Source organism: Sapajus apella, unplaced genomic scaffold (genome assembly GCF_009761245.1).
Source record: "Sapajus apella isolate SASKATOON/1434 unplaced genomic scaffold, GSC_monkey_1.0 scaffold45, whole genome shotgun sequence".
Taxonomy (NCBI): domain Eukaryota; kingdom Metazoa; phylum Chordata; class Mammalia; order Primates; family Cebidae; genus Sapajus; species Sapajus apella.
This window is the reverse complement of record NW_022436985.1, coordinates 14,637,901-14,660,007: the sequence shown is the minus strand read 5'-3', so window position 1 is coordinate 14,660,007 and position 22,107 is coordinate 14,637,901. Positions and strand designations below refer to the sequence as shown.

Genomic DNA, 22,107 nt, shown 5'->3' with positions numbered 1-22,107 from the left:
GCTAGCCATGTAGGACTATAATTAGACAAAAAGAGTGTGATCTAATGGTAATAGCTGAGGTCGGCGCAGGGGAGGGGAATCCAGCAAGGCCTGTTCGGATTTTTCTTGGCTTCTCTGTGTGGGGATGGAGCAGGACCCTTCTGAAATGAGGGTCTTGAAGGGAGAAGGGAGAAGGGAGAAGGAAAAGGGAGTGGCCTTTCTAGGTTTTACGGCTTTCTCTGGGGGAAAGGGGTTCTAGTTTCTATGACCCAGTTTGGGGAAGAGGAATTCTGGTTTCTATGAATCACCTCAGAGGAGAAAGACTGGTGGGAGACAGGAGGATGGGAGACGGTCAGAGAGACCTCGCTTCTGAGGCCTTCTAATCACCTTTGGTTTAAAGTAGTCAGCATGTGAAAGTGTTCTGAGCTCAACACCAGGTTGTTGGGCCTCATGTTCCAAGTAAAGAGCTGTATGGGTAGAGAAGAGGCGGTATTGAAGGACTGGGTGGCAGAGCAGGGGCAAGGTCCATGGCATTTTAGAGACACTGGTCTGGTGCCAGGGTGGAGCCTGGGTTCCAGAAGGTAAGACTGACATCTGAGAGCCACTGCAGGAGCATTTCATAGCAAGTGAAGAATGCTGAGAGCCTGCAAAGGGATGGGAGGCAACAGGATGGATTTAACAGGAAACGATAATAGGGAAAATTGGCAGTTCTCAGGAACTGGGTGGAGGAATAAGAGAGGAAATGAGTTGCTTAATGTGTCATGAAACAGGCACACATATACACAATACTGTATATAAAACCTCAGATGTTTTCAGGATCTCTCAGTTTAGCTGAGGGTAAATTGTCCTTCATTCCTATCCATGTGATGCAATAAGTTGCATTTTCTTTCATGACATTTGAACATAAAACTTGAATGATTCATCACAAAAATCCTGTTTTATGGTCTCCCTGGTCAGACATATATGGAGAGAGTTGGTCCTAGAGATGGAAGATAAGTCGAAAATGGTGCTTACTTATGTCAGAGAGACATTTGCCTAATCTATTAACATTTACACATACCAGTGAGTAGAAAACTCAATATCACATAATAAATGGTATCTTACTTCTGAGGACTAGCATATAAGTAAAGTCATTCTAAATACAGGCCACTAAATCAAAAAGGTAGGAGATATTATCCCTGTCCTGGAAGAACTCAGAACCTGAGAGAGGAGGCAAACCACACAGCTGACATGGGAAATACCCTTAGGATCTTACAAAGCAAGAAGCCATCAAGTTCTAGGCCACTTAACAAGATAGACCTTGGGTAAATCTCTTAATTAAAAAGTGCTGTGATTTATTGAACACCAAGTATGTGCCAAACACAAAATCTTTTTTTGTTTTTGAGATTGGTTCTCACTCTGTCATCCAGGCTGGAGTCCAGTGGCACACTCGTGGCTCACTCCAGCCTTGACCTCCTAGGATCAGGTGATCCTCCTACTTCAGCCTCCCAAGTAATTGGGACCACAGGCGCAAGCCACCATGGATGACTGATTTTTTAGTTTTTGGTAGAGACTGGGTCTCCCTATGTTGCCAAACCTGGTATTATTTTATTTTGATGAATCTATCTATCTATCTATATCTATCTATCTATCTATCTATCTATCTATCTATCTATCTATCTATCTATCTTTAGCACTTGGTACTCACAGCAACTCTAGTTGGTATTAGTCTCATTATAAATATCAGTCAATTGAGCCCAGAGAAGTTAAGTAACTTGCCTGTAATACTGTAAATATATATTTGGTCTTCATCCCTGTTTCCTGACCTACAACTCCGGAAGTCTTACGAATCTCCGAAGCAGTAAGTGTCTTTTTGTGTGTTAAGTTGTGGCTGGAAGCCCTTAAGCAGCTTTAGGATGGGGCTGGTCACAGGAAAGACCCAGGTACGAATAAGAGGGTTGGGACTTTTCAGCCCCATCCTCCAGCCTCCGTGGAGGGAACAGAGGCTGAAGGTTAAGCTAATCACCAATGGCCATGATTTAACCAATGTCAACTGGAGAATAATGGGGTTCATACATTTGGAAAGGAGAGCTTTATTTTCTCTTTATAGATCATCCTGTAGGACGGCCATTCTGACAGGCTGAGAAGTGTAGCCTCCACCCAGAAGCCAGAAACAGACACTTCCAGGCTGGGGCTAAGGGAACATGAACTTATATTGAGCAGCATGGCTAAATATACATATTTATAAGCTGTCAGAAAGTCATGAATATTTATGAGGGGAGAAATGGACGCATGTGCAATTGAGCTTCATGCTTCTCCCCGTTCAAAAATGGAGGCGTGGAGGTTATCTGAGGGTGGAGTTTTTGGCCCTCTTACATCAAAAGGTGAAACAGAGGACACAAAAACCCTTGCTGTGCATTCTCTGTAGACTGGCCAAAATGACTCCATGGTTGGTGGTCAGGTAAAACAGGAAGGGCAGCATCAGGCGGTTGGTTGATATCAGTGGTAGAGATTTGGGAAGGTCTGGTTTCTGTTAGGCCTTTAGGGAAGAAAGCATAATCATTGTCAGCGAAGGAGGGAATAACAGGGTGTGTCTGATCCCCCATCCCATCATAGCTGAGAACTCAGCTTTCAAGTTTACTTTGGGGTCCCTTTGGCCAAGAGATGTCTGTTCAGTCAATTTGGGGGCTTAGAATTTTGTTTTTAGTTTACACTAATCCTGCCTATGTAATGAAGCTTCCATAAAAACCCAAAGATTTGGGTTCAGAGACCTTCCAGTTAGCTGAACACGTGGAGATTCCTGTGGGGTGGCATGTCCCAGAGGGTAGGGAGGCTCCTTATCCCTTTCTACGTACCTTGCCCTACCTATCTCTCCATCAGTATTCTTTGTGAACATCCATTATAACAAACCAGTACATGTAAGTAAGTGTTGTCCTGAGTTTTGTGAGCCACTCTAGCAAATTAATTGAACCCAAGAGGGAGTTATGGGAACCCAGACTTATAGCTAGTCAGCCAGAAGTATAGGCTACAACCTGGAGCTTTTGACTGGCATGTGAATTGGAGTTCATCTTATGGGACTGAGCCCTGAATTTATGGGATCTGACACTGTCTCCAGGTACATAGTGTCAGAATTGAAAAAGAGGACACCCAGCTGGTGTCAGCTGCTGAATCTGGTGTCAGAATTGATTGACTGCTTGGTGTATAGGGAAAGACCTCCCACACATCAGGTGTTAGAAGTGTTGTGTTGATTGTAGTGAGTGGTGAGAGAGGACAGGAAAAAGCACTTGTGGCCAGGTGTGGTGGCTCACGCCTGTAATCCCAGCATTTTGGGAGGCACAAGTAGGAGGATCACTTGAGCCTGGAAGTTTGAGACCATCCTGGGCAACAGAGCAAGACCTTATTTCTATTAAAAGTTAGCCAGGTACAGTGGCATGCACCTGTGGTTCCATTCTGGGAGGCTGAAGCAGGAGGATTGCTTGAGCTCAGAAGGTCAAGGCTGCAATGAGCTGGATGGCACCACTGCACTTCAGCCTGGGTGACAGAGTGAGAGACTATGTGTCAAAAAAAAAAAAAAAAAGAAAAGCACATTTCCCCCCACAAAATTCTTCTCTCATTGCCCAAGAGCCCTACAGTGGATAATTTGGGAGGATGAGATTTGAACTAGGCTTATCTGACACAAAAGGCCATGCTTTTCCTCTACTGTTTACTACAAAATGATGGTAAAAACATTAGCTGCACAAGACTGGTTAGGATGAAATGAAATGCTATGGAAGAGAGCCTGGATGCATGGAAGATATGCCATGGAGTTGTTGCCATCCCTGCCCTGCCTCAGGACATGGCTCTGCTTTTTAGGCACTTCCGCCATCTCCTGGGTACCCCTCTCCTGGAAGTATGGTGGGATAGCTCATTGGCCTCCTTTCCCATCTGAATGCCAGCCCTTTGAAGGAGAGGGATGGGGCTTTGCCATTGTCACAACTTTAGAGTTAATGTGGTAGTTATTAAGAAATTATTTTAGGAAGATAGAGAGGAAAGGGGTCATTGGGAAGTTTTTGTTTTTAAAGTCAGAAATGTTTCTTGTCTAGCAGGAAAGCCAGGCCGGCAACCTTCGATATGCAAATGGAGGCCATTAGAAAGTGGGTCCATCCAAACATGGTGATTCCTGCCCTCTGCCCCTTGCTCTTGCTCCCATATGTGCCTGGCAACATATCCCCCCTAACATATCTCTACGTATGTAGAACATCGTGGTGCCCTGTATTTGCATATTAGAAGACTAGGGTAGGAGGGCTAGATTTTTCATGGGCTACATGAATGACATGCCTGGTCAAACCAATCCCCTGAGCCCTATGCAAATCAGACATCACTGCCTCCTCCAGCCTCTGCATATACCTGGCTGGTTTCTGCTCCACTTGGGGTCTCCTCTTTTGGCTTTAGAGCCCCCCTCCCTCTGTCTCTGTATGGGGGAGCGTCTTCCTTCTGCTGTCTTCCGTAACTTTCTCGCCTGTTAAACTGTCTGCGCCTTAGAACCACTCCACATGTGTCCGAGTTGTTTCGTCTAATTCAATGTGAGACAAAAGCCCCGGTGTTCCTCCACTCGTTGGAGCCATATCATTTAGGCCAAGCCAAAAGCATAAGAGAAATTTAGGATTCCATGGGATGACATTTAAAATGTCTTCAGAGGCTGGGCATGGTGGCTCATGCCTGTAATCGTAGCACTTTGGAAAGCTAAGGTGAGAGGCTTGCCCGAGCCCAAGAGTTAAACACCAGCCTGGGCAATGTGGTGAGACCCTATCTCTAAAAAAAAAAATTGTTTAAATTAGCCATGTGTAGTGGCACCTGCTTGTGGTTCCAGCTACTCAGGAGGCTAAGGCAGGAGGATTGCTTCAGCTTAGGAGGCCATGGCTGCAGTGAGGTGAGAGTGCACCACTGCACTCCAGCATGGGCAACAGAGGGGGACTCTGTCTCAAAAATAAATAAATAAAATAAAATAAAATGCCTTTAGAACTGTGGTCTAAGCCAGCCACACAAAATAGAAAAAGTATGTCAAAATCATTCAGAGACAAACCAAAGTCTATCAAATGGAGAAGGAGCCAGAGTTTGGGGATTTCACCCATTTGTTCCAATCACGCAGCTTAAAAGGGACCCACCAGGTCATTGGTGGTTGGGATAAAATCAGCCCCTTGGGTTCCAAGTCTCAGATTCTTTTTTTTCACGAATTCAACAAGTACATATTGAGCACCTACTATATATACACAAGAAGCCTACGTTAAAATGCACGCTCTGAATGAAGAGACCCCCACCCGCAAACAGGCTTTGTGTGAGCAGCATGGCTGTTTATTCACTCAGGTGTGGGAGGGCTGAGTCCAAAAAGGGAGTCAGTGAAGGGCGGTGGGATAGGTGTTGGTTTATAGGTTTGCTGTGGGCAGTAGAAAGTTACAGAAGTTACAGTTTAGGGTGGTTTTCTGCAAGCTGGGAGTGGGTCAAAGGGTGTTGAGTCACAAGGTTGACCCAGGTCGGCTACAAAGTCCAATGGCCTTATCAATTGGGGCGGGAATAAGAAACAATAGAGAATGTCTCAAAGTTAAGCAGGGGTTGATCATTTCTTCCTCTTTTCATGGTCTTCCAGTTACTTCAGATTTTCCAGGAACTCACCTGGAGTGTCCGTGCAGGTCACAGAGGTTAACATGGCGTCCATGGTGCCGTCCATCAGCCTAAAAGACCTTACGAGCCTGTGAGGTGCTAGGGATACAATGGCAACAAGCAGGTTTTCTACTTTCAAGAGGCCCATTTGATTCCATTCTAATAAAGGAGAAAGACACAAGACAGACACATTTGAATACAAACAAAACTGCAGTAAGCACACAAGTGAAACAAATAGTTGCATGCTGTTCTAAAGGCTTCAAAGGAAGCTATCAATGGGCTGAGATTCTGAATAAGGTGGTGGAAGGAAGTGGGGCCTATCCTAGGTGGTATGAGCAGGAAAGGTCTCCCTGAAGCCGAGACCCAGAGGAAGAACAGGTGCTGGCTATGGGGAGGAGCCTCTGGGCCGAGGGCCACCATCCCAGCGTGAGCTCAGCAGACTTGAGGAATAAGCAATACACTTTCTAATGGACATTGTGAAGAGCCCAGGAATGGTGGTAGAAATATTTTTATGGGGCCATTCAGGAAAGTCTCAGTAGAGAGCTAGATTTTTAAGGAGTCAGATTGGTAGACTAGAGTGTGTGTAAGTGCATGTGTGTGTGTGTGAATTCATGCTGGGAAAATCTCCAGGCCATGTGTTTGTCTCTCTGTGATTGATGGATGTGGCATGGCCCAACCTGGCTGGGGTGACTCCTTTCTCTGTAAACAGGCTCAGCAAGCTTTGGGCAGAGAATAGGTAGATTTAGTGGTTGATGACTCCCTGAGAAATACAGGGCAGGACTGTTGTGTGTGTGACTCCTGACAATGATTAGGCTGCTTTAGGGTCATTGCCATCTTCAGAAAAGACTGAGTAGGCCAATGCCATGTAGGGCATTGACTGGAGCAAGTTCTGTAGGCATTGCCCTTGTAGGTATCAGCCATTCAGCAAATGTTTGTCAGACAGTATGACACAGTGGCATCAAATGTGGTCTCTGGAGTTGGTATCACCACTGTGTGACCTTGGACTAGCTAGTCACTGTCTCCTCATAGGGTTGTTAGGGTTAAAAAGTTCACAAGTCCTAGCACAGTCTGTAAGTATGTAATAGGTACTCAGCAAATATTCATTCCTCTACCCTCCCTTCCACCCCTCCCTTCTAATTAGAGGAGTGAAAAAGGAACCAGGGTGAAAAGAAATTGAGGAAGTAGATCGTGCCGACTTACCACAGCAGATGTGCACAGTGAGGAAAAGGGAGGAAGTGAAGATGGCTCCCGCACCTCTGGCCAGGCACACCGGCCAACGGTTGTATCGGTAAGGACTCTTTCTGATGCAAGTCACAGAATATTAAGCAAAAAGGCTTATGTAACTGAAAAATCCTGAGTATAGACAATTTTAGGATGAACTTTTTCTAGGAGTCAAACCTGTGTTCAGGGCCCCGGGGTCTCTTCTCGCTTTGCTCTCCTTTATGCTGGTTTCGTTTCTTCCCAACTTCACGTACCCTGTGCTGTCAATAGCTTCAGCCTTGTCCTCCCAGATCCTGGGCAAGGGAAGATGATAGCCACAGTTATCACCTGTATTTGCTACTATGTCAGAGGCACACTGCTCTACATTTTAACACATATTCATATATCATTTTCACAGCAATCCTGTGAGATAGGTGCTATCTTAAAGGTAGGAACATGGAAACAGTTTAAGTAACTAGTCCAAAATTTCAAATAAGAGACAGAGCCAGGATTTGAGCCCAGCAGTCTGATTTTCAACAAGGGCTGTGCTCTGTGCCTCTTCTGAAAGAGAAGGGCCATTTTCTGGAGTCCGACTGCACAGCTTTAGTTCTGTGTGAGTCCCGTGAGGCTAGAAGAAGGCGATGTCTAGTTGGCCAGGCTGCAGTCACATGTCCATCCCTGGAGTGGCATGAGGGAACACCATCTGAGTTCCCAGGCTGAGTGGGAGACAGACCGCCCAGCAGAAGAGGTTCTAGATACTGTAGCCAAATAGTGATTCAGAACAAGAGTGATCAGGTGCGTCTCAGAAAAAGCTTTGCCTCACCACTCAGCTGAAAAATAAAGACAAAAAAAAAAAGGTTTCACAGAGAAAATGAGCTCAGTGTTAGAAAGCTAAAGTTTGAAGTATGAGAAAAACATTAAGGTGGAGATGTGGGTCATTGGAAATAGTGATTTATATTTGAAACAAAGTGACAATAAAAGGCTGAAAATAAAATGATAGGCAAAGACATATTACGCAAATGAGAAACGAAGGCAAGTGTGGCAACGTTAGTATCAGACCAGGAGAAACTTGAGGCTAAAAGCACTGAGAGTATGGTAAAAGGAACATCCCACATGATATAAGGCACAAATAATAAAGATGACACAGCAATCCTGGGCATCAAAGAACTTAGCAGCTAAAATCATAAAGGCAAGAAGAGCTTTATACATGTACAATTATAATGAAGATTTCAAAATTCCTTTCTCACAATTACCCAGAATTAATAGTCAAAAAGCACTCAGACCAACAAAATAATCCACTGTTATACTAGCCAAAAAATTACTCAGATGAACTGAATAATCAAACAATTTGATGTAGCACATATAAAGACTTCTTGCATCTCACAAATAGAATTTTTTTTTTCTACATGAACACGGAGCTCGGGAAAAAAAGATTTTTTTTCATTAAAATGAAAAAGTTGTATAAACATTTTTGATATGTTTGGTCACAAAGAAAGCTTTAACAAAAACAACATCAGAATTTATAGGTCATATTCTCTGATCAAAAACTGAAAAATACATACATCATAAAAAATGACCGAAAAAACCTTTTGTAGTTAGAAATTAAAGAACAAACTCTTAGATAAGTCTTGGATCAAAAAGGAAATAAAAGGGGGGTTGCTAAGTATCTAGAAACCAATGAAAAGGAAATCACTTTCTATTGCACCAGACAGGACCCTGGGAATTGTACTCAGAGAACCCTTAGAGTTCCCCAATGCCTCACGATTTAAAAATAAAATCAAAAATTAAAGGAACTAACTATTCCTCTCAAAAATTTAGAAACAGAAACCAGGAAATAGAAATTGACAAAAGTTAAATTTAGAATTAATGACACAGAAAAAAGAAAGAATAAATAACAGTAGGAGGGATAAATATGTAAAATCTACTGAAAATAACTCCAAATGTTTATTGAATAGACTAAAAAAATAGATAAACATGCTCTAGCATCTGTGTCCTAAAATTAAAAAATAAATCAATAAAATAAACAGCTTATACGTTTGAAGAGGGAATAAAGAAAAAAGAGATTAGGAAGCTGACGTCACAACCATGGGTGCATGAGCAATTAAAAGATTCAAGTGACTCACCACAGGCAATGCTATGACAGTGAATATAAAAAGCTATAGGAAATGTATGATTTTTTTTGTGGCAAAATACAGACTATTTAAATTAATTCAAGAAGAGCAGGAAAACATGAATGGACTAGTTATTATATGAATGGACCGATTATTACAGAAGTAGTGGTAAAGTGATTGGACGTTTACTATTGGAAAGACCTTAGGGCCAGATGGCCTTATAGTTGAGTTTGTTTTCTCTTTTTTAACTGATATATAATAGTTGTACATTTTTTTTGGTTTTAAAATAGATATATAACAGTTGTACATATGTAGCTGAGTTTCAGCTCAGCTCTAAAGATCTGAGAATTTACCTCTAAAGGTCTGATAATTCCAATGTAAAGGGTCTGGATATGTGGCCCAGGCTAGAATGCGGTGGCAATTCACAGGCCTGATCATTGCATACTGCAGTCTCAAACTCTGACCTCAACTGATCCTCCTGCCTCAGCCTTCCAAGTAGCTGGAACTAAAGGCATGAACCAGTGCTCCTGGCCCAATGTTAAATTATTTAAACCCTTGCTACTCAAGTGTGTCCAAGGACTGGTAGTGTTAATACCACCTAGATGCTGATTAGAAATGCAGGTTTAGCTACTCCAAGCCATATAAAAATCTTTGTTTTATTTTATTTTTTCTTAGCATCCCATGGGACAAATTATAAAAATCTTTTAAATTCACATTTTGAAGCCAATACAATTTTATTTTTATTCTTTTCTTTTTTTTTTTTATTTCCACTGTCAGAGGAAGCCAATACAATTTTAATACCAAAACATAAGAAAGAAAAAAGGATAGATTAATATTTGTTAGTTACAATGATAATTATAGACTAATTTTACTTATGATATAGAAATAAAAATTGTAAATAAAATATTAGCTTATATAGGTCTTCATTATATCAAAAGAGTAAAAGACAATGAACAGCAAGGTTTATTCCACAACTGCAAGAGTGGTTCAATATCCAAATCCTGGTAACGTAATCCATTACACTGATAAACTACAGAAGAAAAACCTCAGCAGATGTTCAAATGATAATTGCTAAAATCCGGCAGGCATTCCTAATAAAAATCCTAAGTAGGTGTAAAAAAATAATTTAAATTGACAAAAACTTCCCGAAACCAATAGTAAATATTATCTTATATAGAGTCACAGTAAAAGCATTTAAATTTTAGTCAAGAAACAGATAGACCTGCAGGAGGATCTCTTGAGGCCAGGAGTTTGAGACCAGCCTGGTCAGCATAACAAACCCGTCTCTACCAAAAATATAAAAAATTAGCTGGGCATGGTGGCACATGCCTGTAGTCCCAGCTACTCAGGAGACTGAGGCAGGAGAATCACTTGAAACCAGGAGATGGAGGTTGCAGTGAGCCGGGGTTGCACCACTGCACTCCAGCCTGGGTGACAGAGAGAAACTAAGTCTCAAAGAAAAGAAAAGAAAAGAAAAAAAAGAAAAGAAAAAAGCTAATGTTTTATGTATATCTATGTAGCATCCATATATCTTATCACATTCTCTTAATATGTCTTATAATTATTTTGCCTTCTTTTTAATTTTTTTGAGACAAAGTCTTGGTGTGTCGCCCAGGCTAGAGTGCAGTGGCACAACCTCCACTCACTGTAACTGCCACCTCCCAGGTTCAAGCGATTCTCCTGCCTCAGTCTCCTGAGTAGCTGGGATTACAGGCGTGTGCCACCATGCCCAGCTAATTTTTGTATTTTTTGTAGAGACAGGGTTTTACCATGTTGGCCAGGCTGGTCTCTAACTCCTGACTTCAAGTGATCGTCCTGCCTTGGCCCCCCAAAGAGCCAGGATTATAGGTATGAGCCACTGTGCCCAGCCCACAATATATATTTTTTTCTACTTTAATAGGAACCAACTAAAAATAAGAATGGGAACATATTTATCCATACATAATGTTGACAAAAACTAGAAATTATTTAGGAATAGTTCTAACAAGAAAGAAACAGAAAACATAGGGGAAAAACTCTTACTATGTTTTTGAGAAGAAATAAATTTGAATAGCTGAAAAGGCCTTGTATGTTTTTGGGTAGGAATCTTATATCATGAAAAAGTCAATTTTTTTTTTCTTTTTTTTTTTTTTGAGACGGAGTTTCACTCATGTTACCCAGGCTGGAGTGCAATGGCGCGATCTCGGCTCACCGCAACCTCCGCCTCCTGGGTTCAGGCAATTCTCCTGCCTCAGCCTCCTGAGTAGCTGGGATTACAGGCACGCGCCACCATGCCCAGCAAATGTTTTTTGTATTTTTAGTAGAGACGGGGTTTCACCTTGTTGACCAGGATGGTCTTGATCTCTTGACCTCGTGATCCACCCGCCTCGGCCTCCCAAAGTACTGGGATTACAGGCTTGAGCCACCACGCCCGGCCGAAAAAGTCAATTTTTATTAGCTAAGAATTAACTATGAGAAAGAAAAGCAGTAAGGGAGATTTGCCCTACCAGATAATCAGAAACTGAAGCCATGGTAATCAAACCACTACAGTATGGTTATAGAGTTAGATTCTGAGGAGATGTTCACATAGACAGATGTGGTAATTTAATTCAGGTGGAAAAAATGGACCATTTAATTAACAACTAACTACTTTCTGGAAGAAAATTTAAAAATATTATATCTTACACTGTATATGAAAATATACTGCAGATGAATAAAAGGCTTAGATATAAAATTTAAAACTCTAGGCAAGAAATCTATATAACTACATGATCCATGATCAATAGAAACCTACAAGTTTTTAATAGTAAAGGTAGCCATGTTTGATTATATAAAAATTTTTTAAATTTAAGAAAACAGCAATCATAAACAAAGTCAATAACAATAGATTTGAAGATATTAATAAAGCATATGATAGAAAAGGCGTTGATTTTTAAAAAATAGATGAAGAGCTATTACAAATTGACAGGAAAAATGACCCAAAACCCAACACAAAATGTGCAACCAATACGAATTGACAATCTAGAGAAACGAAAATCCAAAGGCACACAAACATATGAGGAGACAATTAAATTCACTAGAGTTAGGGAAATACGGGCTAAAGTAACAATGAAATACTACAAGTTAAACATTTCTAATCTGAAAATCTGCACTGTTCCCAAATCAGAAACTTTGAGTGTGGTCATGACACCATAAGTGGAAAATTGCATGCTGACCTCACGTGACATATCTCAGTCAAAACGCAGAGGCAAAGCACATGGTTTATTCAGCATCTCCAAAGTAATCAAGACCTTCCAGACCCCATCAGCTGTGATGTATCTTTTCTGTGCATGGCCAGATTCCCCCACGCAAGCAAACCCACAAAAGGTCTTAGAATGGTAGGTGTGAAGACCAGATATGCCAACTGCAGGTTTGCCACAGTGCCTTACATGGGGCCAAGACCTATGTGCATTATTCACTGTGTTTTTCCCCCCTCATTCTCTCCTTTGTGGTGTAAAGATATTATAGAAAATGTCTAAAAGGCCCATGTGATACCCAGAAGGCGATGCAAATATTCCAAAATCTGAAAAAATTCAAAATCTGAAATACTTCTGGTTCCAAGCATTTTGGATAGGGGACCTCAACCTATGCTTGATATCCATCTGATTGGCAAAAGTTAAAAGGAATCATACTGTCAATTGCTAGTGGGATATGAGAAAAATGTCATCATATCTACTGGTGGAAACATGAAGTATTATGGCTTTTTTTGGAAGGCAATGTGGATTAATAAATGAGTTAATATTTGAGAGATGCTTAAAACAGTGTCTGTCATATAATAAATGCTATGTACATTTTTGTTCAGTAAACAAAAGTTCTCTGAAAAGTAAAATGCGTATACCTGTTCACTCAACAGTTCTACTCTCAGGAATCTATCTCACTGGTACAAACATACATGCAAACATATTTGCTATAGCATTGTCCATAGTGGTGAAGAGCTAGAAACAAAGTGAATTCCATCAAAGGAAATGAATGAACAAACTGTAATACATGCCCATTATATGGGATATAATGTGACCTTTAAGAAGAAAGAATTAGGTTTTTTGTTTTGTTTTCTTTTTGAGACAAGGTCTGGCTCTTGCAGCCCCTCTCTAGAACACTGTATTCAACACCAAGCTGTTAAATTTTTTGACTGTTTGCAGGTGCCAGGTATCCAAAAGGAAGTCCCAATTAACATCTCCAAAAGTTTCATACTTAGGTCTTATCATAACTCCAAATGCCGGAGAAATGCTGTTGGCACAAAAGCAAGGTGTTCAACAAATCCCATTTCCTAAAACAGAAAGGGACTTACTTTCCTTCCTCAGATTAGTGGGAGATTTCCAGTTATAGATGGCAAATTTTACCATGATTGCTAAATCCCTTTATGAACACACAAAAGGAAATCCTGACCAACCACTCACTCCTACCCTAGACCTTTATCAAGCGTTCTCTCACCTAAAACTTGCCTTATTACAGGCCCCTGCTTTAGGCCTTCCAAATACCCTAAGAACTTTTCATCTAGATTTACACAGTTCTCATAATCAGGCCCTTGGACTATTAGCCTAAGCCATGGGAGACTCCCTTCAACTGGTGGCATATTTTTCAAAACAACTAGACCCAACTTAAAAAATCTGGCCCCTATCTTTTCCTTTTCCTTTTTTTTTTTTTTTTTAGAGATGGGGCCTCACTATGTTGCCCAGTCTGGAGTGCAGTGGCGTGATCCCACTACTGATCAGCATGGGAGTTTTGACCTGCTCTGTTTCTGACCTGGGCCGGTTCACCCCTCCTTAGGCAAGGTGGTCCCCCACTCCCAGGAAGTCACCATATTGATGCCAAACTTAGAGCAGATACCGGATCAGCATAGCACTACAGCCCAGAACTCCTGGGCTCAAGAGATCCTTCCAGCTCAGTCTCCCGAGTAGCCGGGACTACAGGCACTGCCACCGCGCCCGGCAAGCTGGCCCCTTTCTTAAAAATTTTGGCCACAGCCTCTTTATTTCTGAGGCACAAAAACTCACATTCTGTGAAACCCTTTGGGTATTTTCTTCTCACAGTCTATAAGACATACGCAGCCATAAGGTGCTCACCTCCATCTGATCCCCTCTCATGCCAGCCCTACATTCAGCCCTCCTTCAACCTTCTCTCTTCATTGATGCTCCCCCCATAATCCCACCCCTCTTTTACCTTCAACACTGATTTTCGACCCTGACCAACACTGATGCTCTGATCTAACTGAAAGTTCTCTCACCATGTTTTACCACCTTACTTCCACTCACATAAAAGAAGCCCCAGATTGGTTTATGAATGGCAGAGCACCAAAAAACACTCTTCTCCAACCAGGAGATGCCATCATTGAAGGATATCACCATGATACCCACTTTCTCCCACCTAGAAGAGCTGTAGAGGCTGCCCCCACGCCGTTTGGCACATCCTCCCAACAAGCAGAATCAGTTGCCCTAATAAGAGCACTAACCGTAGCAAAAAACCCACAAGTTAAAGTATACCCTGATTCTAAATATGCCTGTAACATCATCCACTCCAATGCCCAAATTTGGAGTGACCAGGGCTACCTCGTGGCTAAGGGAACCCCTATCATTAATGGAAAACTCATCCATGATCCATTAAAGGCAGCTCTACTTCCAGAGAAAGTTGTTGTTATCCATTACAAAGTACATCAATCAGACAAAAGCCACATTTCCTTAGGGAACCATGAGGCTGACTACTGGGTAAAACACGGCTCAACCAATCACCCAATTTCCCAATACCTATTTCCCCTCATACGACATATCCCCTCCTTTGGCCCAGAACACCAAATGTAACAACTAATCATGGCGGGTGCAATTTAAACCCCCTTACTGGTTCATACAAAACAAATTAGTCCTGCCTGACCTTGAAAAACCAACTCTTCTACAGAACAAACATTCAAAATCTCTTCTACACTAGCCATTTCCTGGGTTCTGGCAAAACATTTCTTAAGTTCCCATATACACATTACCCTGGATATAAAGGAACAGATAAAGCCATTTCCCATCAATGCTCTATTTGTCAAAAATCTTCACCCCACTCCAGCACTAGACCCCCTTCTTTCCCAACACATCAAGCCAGCGGACACCTTCCAGGACAGGATTGGCAAGTTGATTTTACCCTCATGCCCCCAGTAAAAAGGGTTCGATTTCTTTTAGTTCTGGTTGACACCTTTTCAGGATGGGTTGAGGCCTTTCCCACAACCAACAAATGAGCTTCTACTGTCACCTCCAAATTAATAACAGAAATGATCCCCAGGTTCAGGGTGCCTATTTATTTTCAATCTGATAATGCTCCTGAATTCATTTCTCAAATTATTCAAACACTTGCACAAGCCCTAGAAATCACCTGGAAGCTACTCATCCCCTATTTACCTCAATCTTCAGGAAAGGTTGAAAAATGAACGGCATTCTAAAACACCCTCATGAGGTACTCACTCCAAACACATAAAGACTGGGTTACACTTCTGCCTTTAGCCCTTCTAAAAATTTGGGTGCCCCCACGTAAACCTTTAATACTCAGCCCCGTTGAACTCGCGTCTGGGAGATTATTCACCCCTTCTTCTCTGTCTCAGAGTCAAGCCCCACTTTTACCAGTCCCTCTCATTTCCCCTCTTCTACACGGCATCTGCCATTTCATTTGGGAATATGCAGACAAACACCTGCCACAACCTGTCACTGACTCCTTATCCCTTCCTACAGCCAGGGGACTGGGTCCTGGTAAAAGATCCCTGTCCCACCTCCAGATCCCCCATCATACCTAAATGGAAGGGACCTTACCAGATCATCCTTACTACGCCCATGGCAGCAAAACTCCAGGGACTCCCCAGCTGGATTCATTATACTTCTCTCAAGAAAACAGACTTCCCTTCGCCACGTACCCAAACTACCAAGTCTAAACCCCCTTCAGCCTTCTCTTGCGTCTCCATAGGACCCAATTCCTTTTGCCTCACCTGAATCCCAAGGGAAAAGGAGAAGGAAATTAACAAAAGCCGCTTAAGTCTCTTTCCCAAACTTTCATCACTTCTTAATCAACCTTGTTACAGACCTGCATTGATACCCTTACAAAGCTCCCGTTATATATCCTAATCAGCTCCTTACTGTTCTATGGGATCTATGGCTTCAAGGAACTTTCCAGGACTTTACTCTTACCCAATTAACTTTTTTCTCTTTTTTTCTTGTTTCTTTCAATATAAATTCCATAATTACATCAACCTCACCAATACAACCACTCCTCACTGCTCTCAAGCTAGAATGCTCTAGAAGCCTTACACAATCCCTCTTGCTGCAAGCTAACTCTTCCCTTGCTCTGGAGTGCTGGATGTGCTTATTGCTGTCTTCCTTAGCTTACACAGCCCTTCCTGCACCCCTTCGTGACCTTTTAACAGGAAACATAACTCTATAAGCTCCAAAAAGGAGCTTCCTTTTTTGAAAGAGCAGACACTCCGGTCAGCGATTATCCCACTTCCAGGGCCAATCAGGCCAACAAATTATTTCAAACCTATTGTAACTCCCTATATCGCCTTAAGCCCAAGGCCCTCCCATGGAAAGGCCCATAATTAAACACATCCCCTTTTTACAGCAAGCCCCACTTTGCTTTTCAGCCTCTGAGGGAAACTTCCCTGTAGGGTCCTTCACTTCTAACTAATACAACTGCACTATCAAACACCCCTCTGACCATTCAAACTAACCAGGTTGACTACCAAGTATCACCTGAAGCAAACAGAGCTCGATTTACAGCCTCTCCCTCAACCAATGCCTCCGGCCTAACTTTTGCTGTCTCTGACGCCTTTTTTCGTGGTTCAATATCAATGGTGCAACATCCGATTGCATCAAATGTGTAAAAAACAACTCCTCCTGTATCTCTACTATAGTGGGTGTCCCCCTGGCCTCCTCATTGTCCACCTGGAGTAATGAACCACAGGAAAGAAACACCCCATTTTTAATTCACTTATTTTCTTTCCACATCTCTACTTGTATTTATGACAAAGGCTTGTTCTTTTTGTGTGGCGTCAACACATATCTTTGTCTCCTCACCAACTGGATTGGAACCTGTCCCCTAGTTCCTCCTAATCAATCTTTACCTGTTCCATCTGTCCAATATGTTAGAAAAAGAAGGGCCATCCAAGTCATTTCTTTGATGGCCGCCTTAGGTATAACCTCCAGGCTTGGATTGAGAGTAGATTGATCACCTCCTTAAAATACTTTAAAGCTTTTTCAGCAGAACTACAGGGTTCATTAGAAGATACAGGCTGAAGCTTTGTAAGAGTCCAAGACCAACTAGACTCCTTGGCTGGAGTGGTCCTCCAAAATAGACAGGGATTAGATCTTACAAGGGCTGGAAAAGGGGCCTCTGCCTCTCATTGGGCGAGGAACATTGCTTCTATCTCAACCAATCAGGCCTAGTAAGAGACACTGATGAAAAACTTAAAGAAAGGGCTAAAAAGCTAAGGGAATACCAAAATAACCAAATACATTCTTGGTTTAGGAACAAAATCCTAACACGAGTCATCCCATTCCTGGGCCCTCTCCTAATGATATGGCTAGGACTAATGTTGTTACCCTGCTTAATTAACCTTTTCAAAGATTTTTAATTGACAGGATCATGGCCATTTCACAAACAATTACCCAAAAAGACCTACAGATGGTGTTACTCCTATAATCAATCTGAGACCAAAGAACTCTCTGCCTGCCACCCCTCAGCAGGAAATAGCCCAAAAGAAAATGTCGCTCCTTGTCCTTTATATAACTATAGGGACTGGGTTGACAGAGCAGGAGCATTGCCAACTTGGACAGACACCACCATTTTAAGTTCCCCTTGATTAAAAAACCGCCTATATCCAGCCTTAAAACATCAGCCTGATGGCTAATGTCAGCATAACCAGAAACATTCCAACCCTAAGATAAACTCCACTCCAACCACAAACATGCCAACTCTGAGACGGCCTCCCCTCCCACCAGATACGATCTAACCCTGAAATAAACTTTCCCTCACTTAGAAACATTACAAACCTATGCTAAGCTCCCCTCTTCCAAAACCCTTAAATATCCTTAGTCATTAAGAGAGAACACTCCTGACTGAAACTGGCCAGAAGCACCTCTCAGGTTTATTCTCCAAAATAAACCTGTTTTTGACTATTGAAACACTTTTCATGTTTCTTTCCTCTTTCTTTAACTCTTACATATAGTATCATTCCTTTTATATAAAATTATATATAGATATATGAACATATAGTGAGATGCATCTAGGAAACACCATCAAAATGTTAATAAGGTTTATCTCAGGTGGTGAGACTCCAGGTAAAGTTTTTGGATGTGGTTGGGAATCCTATTTTAGGATTGTAGGCATCTATGTTCAGTCCACATTTACTCAGGAGAATTGATGGGGTGGGTCTACAAGAATCTATTCTCATGAGGACTCCAAAAGTTCCCTGGGGAATAACTCTTTCCAAGAGAAAAATAATCAAAGGTCCTATGCTGGAGTCAAGAACAATTGCTCAGTATGAGAGGGGAGGGAAAATTATGAGTACATGGTATCTGTCTTGCAAACGAATAACCAGTTCAGCTTCCATCCATGTTTGCATTCTAGGAATGGGACCTCTAAGACATGGCCAAGTGAAGCCAGAAGTGCTGTTACAAATTTGCTCCTTCAGTCTTTCATTCAGCAAATATATACTAAGCACTTACTAAGTGTCCAGCACCATTCTAAAGGCTGAGGATACAGTGGTGAACCAAAACATACAAGAATCCCTGACTTTATGGAGCTTATGTTCTAGTCATGTCAGCCACTTAATAAGTATCTATGTCATGGCACAGCATTTTCAGCTTTGGATTGTGATCTCTGGGTGTTTGTGGATGTATCTGACCTTCCCTTTTGGCTGTAAATTCCTTGAGGGGAAGACAGTATCATAGACAGAGTAGGGGCAACAGATGGTTGCTGCCCAACAGTTGTGAGGACACACTGATGCAGGGAGTAGAAACAGAAATGGAGAAGCTCTTTCCTTTCACTGCTGTGGCTGCAGCCATGAGTTTGCTCAGGCTTCAGAAGAGGCTCACCTCTAGTGTTCTCCTCTGTGGCAAGGAGAAGATCTGGTTGGACCCCAATGAGACCAGTGAAATTGCCAATGTCAACTCCGTCAGCAGATCTGAAGCTGATCAAAGATGCACTGATCATCCTCAAGTCTGTGACAGTCCAGTCTCAGGCTCGATGTTGGAAAAACACCTTGGCCCACCAGAAGGGCAGGCACATGAACATAAGTAAGCAAAAGGGTAGCCAGTGCCCGAATGCCAGAGAAGGTCACGTGGATGAGAACGAGCATTCTGCGCTGGCTGCTCAGAAGATACCGTGAATCTAAGAAGATTGATCACCACATGTATCACAGCCTGTACCTGGAGGTGAAGGGGAATGCGTTCAAAAACAAGTGGTGAATCCCGTCTCTACTAAAAATACAAAAATTATCCGGGCGTGGTAGCATGCCTGTAGTCCCAGCTACTCGGGAGTCTTGAGGCAGGAGAATCGCTTGAACCTGAGAGGCGGAGGTTGCAGTGAGCTGAGTTCGGACCACTGCACTCCAGCCTGGCAACAGAGCAAGACTGCATCTCAAAACAAACAAACAACAAGCATGTGGGGGATCGGTCAGAGGGGTGGGGAAAAATATAGGGAAAGGACACAAACATTCTGAAAGGTTGGAAGGTTTTGCAGAGCCCCTGGAGAGAATAGCTGAAGACAACTGTTCTATAACCCTGAGGCAGAGGGCAAGGAGTAGTACAAGAGAGTGCAGGGGAATTTGTCTTAAATACGCTTGTCTACTTATATATACTTAAGAGAGAACCTTTGATCATGTGTGTGTGAAATTCCCTGAAAGGGGAACAATAAAAATGTTAATTACCTACAGGTTGTGTTTGCTCCAGGTTTTTGGCATTGTGCCTACGTGAAAAGCAAGTAGCCCCAGCTTCTTGGGGCTGCTCTCTGGCCACTAGAGCCAGGCAGTCACCTAGCTGTTCTTACACTGCATACCTGTGTCTGAATACTCATTTCATCCATCGGCCAGGGTCTGTGGGACAGACCCAGCACAAGCAGAGGCTCATGGAACACATCCACAGCTGAAGGCAAGAAGCTCCTGGCTGACCAGGCTGAGGCCTGTAGGTCTAAGACCACGGAAGCACGCAAGTGCCTTGGAGAGCGCCTCCAGGCCAAGAAGGAGAGGATCATCAAGACTTTGTCCAAGGAGGAAGAGACTGAGAAATAAAAGCTCCCCCTTTCTCTATACACACTGGCCTCTGTGATTATGCAGATCAGCCATTAAAATAAAACAAGCCTAAAAAAAAAAACCACAGAAATGCAGATGAAATTGGAGAGACAGATGGACATATCTTTGTGATCGGACCCTCAGTGGACTTGGTGACTCACCCAGGAGCCAGAGTGAAATGAGAAGGAGAAGAGAATGAATTCCAGGTTTTGGCCCCAACTGGCTGGCAGAGCAATACCATGAGGACAAATGTAAGAAATTTGAAAAGCAAAACTGGCTTTTGTAGAAGACTAATGGTTTTAGATATTTTATTTAGGTGACATTATTGCAATGTCAGATGGAAATATATTTAGCAGCTAATGTGAAATGTACATCTGAACAATTAGTTTCACAGAGGGGGATCTAAGAGTTTTCTGTTGAGGTGAGAGCTGAGGTCGTGACGGTGAGTGAATGAGTCACCAAGAAAGAGAGATGATACTCCCAGGACTTCGGGTCAGTCCAGTGGTGCTACTTATGGACCACATAGATCTGGGTATGCCATTTAAGGGCTCTAACCTTGTGTCCTCAATTCTATGAAGGGCTAATAAAGCCCTTCTTTCCCCATCCAAAATATTATCATGACAAGATATGGGGGAAAGTGATTTGTAAATCAATAAGCACAATGCAAATTAAGGCTTTTGGTGAAGCATGAAGGCTGCCTGAGGAGTGAACATTGGCGTTATGACCTTGCCTTTTCATCTCATCAATACACACCCACTCATGCTTCAGATCTCAGCCCCAGCAGCCTTCCTTGACCACTCATGGCCTAGTGTCACCAGCATGGGTGGTGATTGCAAGTTGACTCTTGCTACTGTGATGATTTGATCTACACCTGTCTCTCATCTCTCAGCTGTACCCTCAGGAGCAGGCCTCACGTCCATTTTGCTCCCTGCTCAGAGTGCCCCATTCCGTCAATATTCATTGAATGAATAGAGGAGAAAGAAGTAAGGGAGTAAAGGCAGCAAGAAGTATGGAGCCAGAGAAGGAGAAAGAAAAACAGAAAACCACAGCTAGAGGCAAAGCTGTAGAGAGCTTTTCAAAAAGGAGGCATGATCAGCAATACCGAATGCTTTAAGAAGCAAAAGCAAATGAGGAATTTGAAAAACTCCAAATTAACTGTATTTAGGACATTGCTGCCTAAAACAATGGCTTAAATATGGCAAGAGACAAAGCTGTTGGATAAGGCTAGTCTCTGATTTCTAAAGAAGGTATATGTAAGTATTGAAAACCCATTATATTTCCATTAGGCATTGAACCCTAGGTAGCCTTGCCTTGTGAAACAAGAAGACAAAAGGCTTATTACTTCATCAGAGTAACTTGAATAAAACTGTAGAACTCTGTGAGCCGAAACCAGGTGTGTATTCACCCCCACAGGTCTGTAGTTGTTGCTAAAGAAGCTTTATCATTGCTGAGCCTTTGTTCAAAATCCAACTGCAGCAATAAATTTCAGTTCAATTACTTTGATATTTCTCTGGTGAAAAAGCAGAGTTAATTGGCGTTCAGGTATTTTATACAAATATTTAATAACTTCCACACACTATTTCATAGTGTAGACAGTCATTTTCTAAGCTCAGCTTTCATCTTTGCAATGTAAAATATTTGGAAGATATTTTATTTCTATTTGGCCATACAGACCTGTTCTTATGTTTGTAAGAATTCTGGAGAGGACACCCCAAGCTTTCTATACTCTGCCATAAAATAAAATGCAGTATCTTTATTTCATGGTGGCTTCCTCAGTGTATTGTGGAGACTCTGATAGTTACATTTTTTAAATTGTGGTAAAAAAAAAATTACCTTAATCATTTTTAGTGTGTAGTTCAATAACGTTAAGTATATTTATACTGTTGTGCCACCAATCTCCAGAACTTTTATATCTTGCAAAACTGAAACGCTCTA

General features: G+C 42.1%; 1 pseudogene; it reads left to right on the top strand.

Annotated features, from left to right (window-relative positions):
* Window positions 1-18,719: 18,719 nt before the first annotated feature.
* LOC116524557 lies at window positions 18,720-20,173 on the top strand (annotated as a pseudogene).
* Window positions 20,174-22,107: the final 1,934 nt, after the last annotated feature.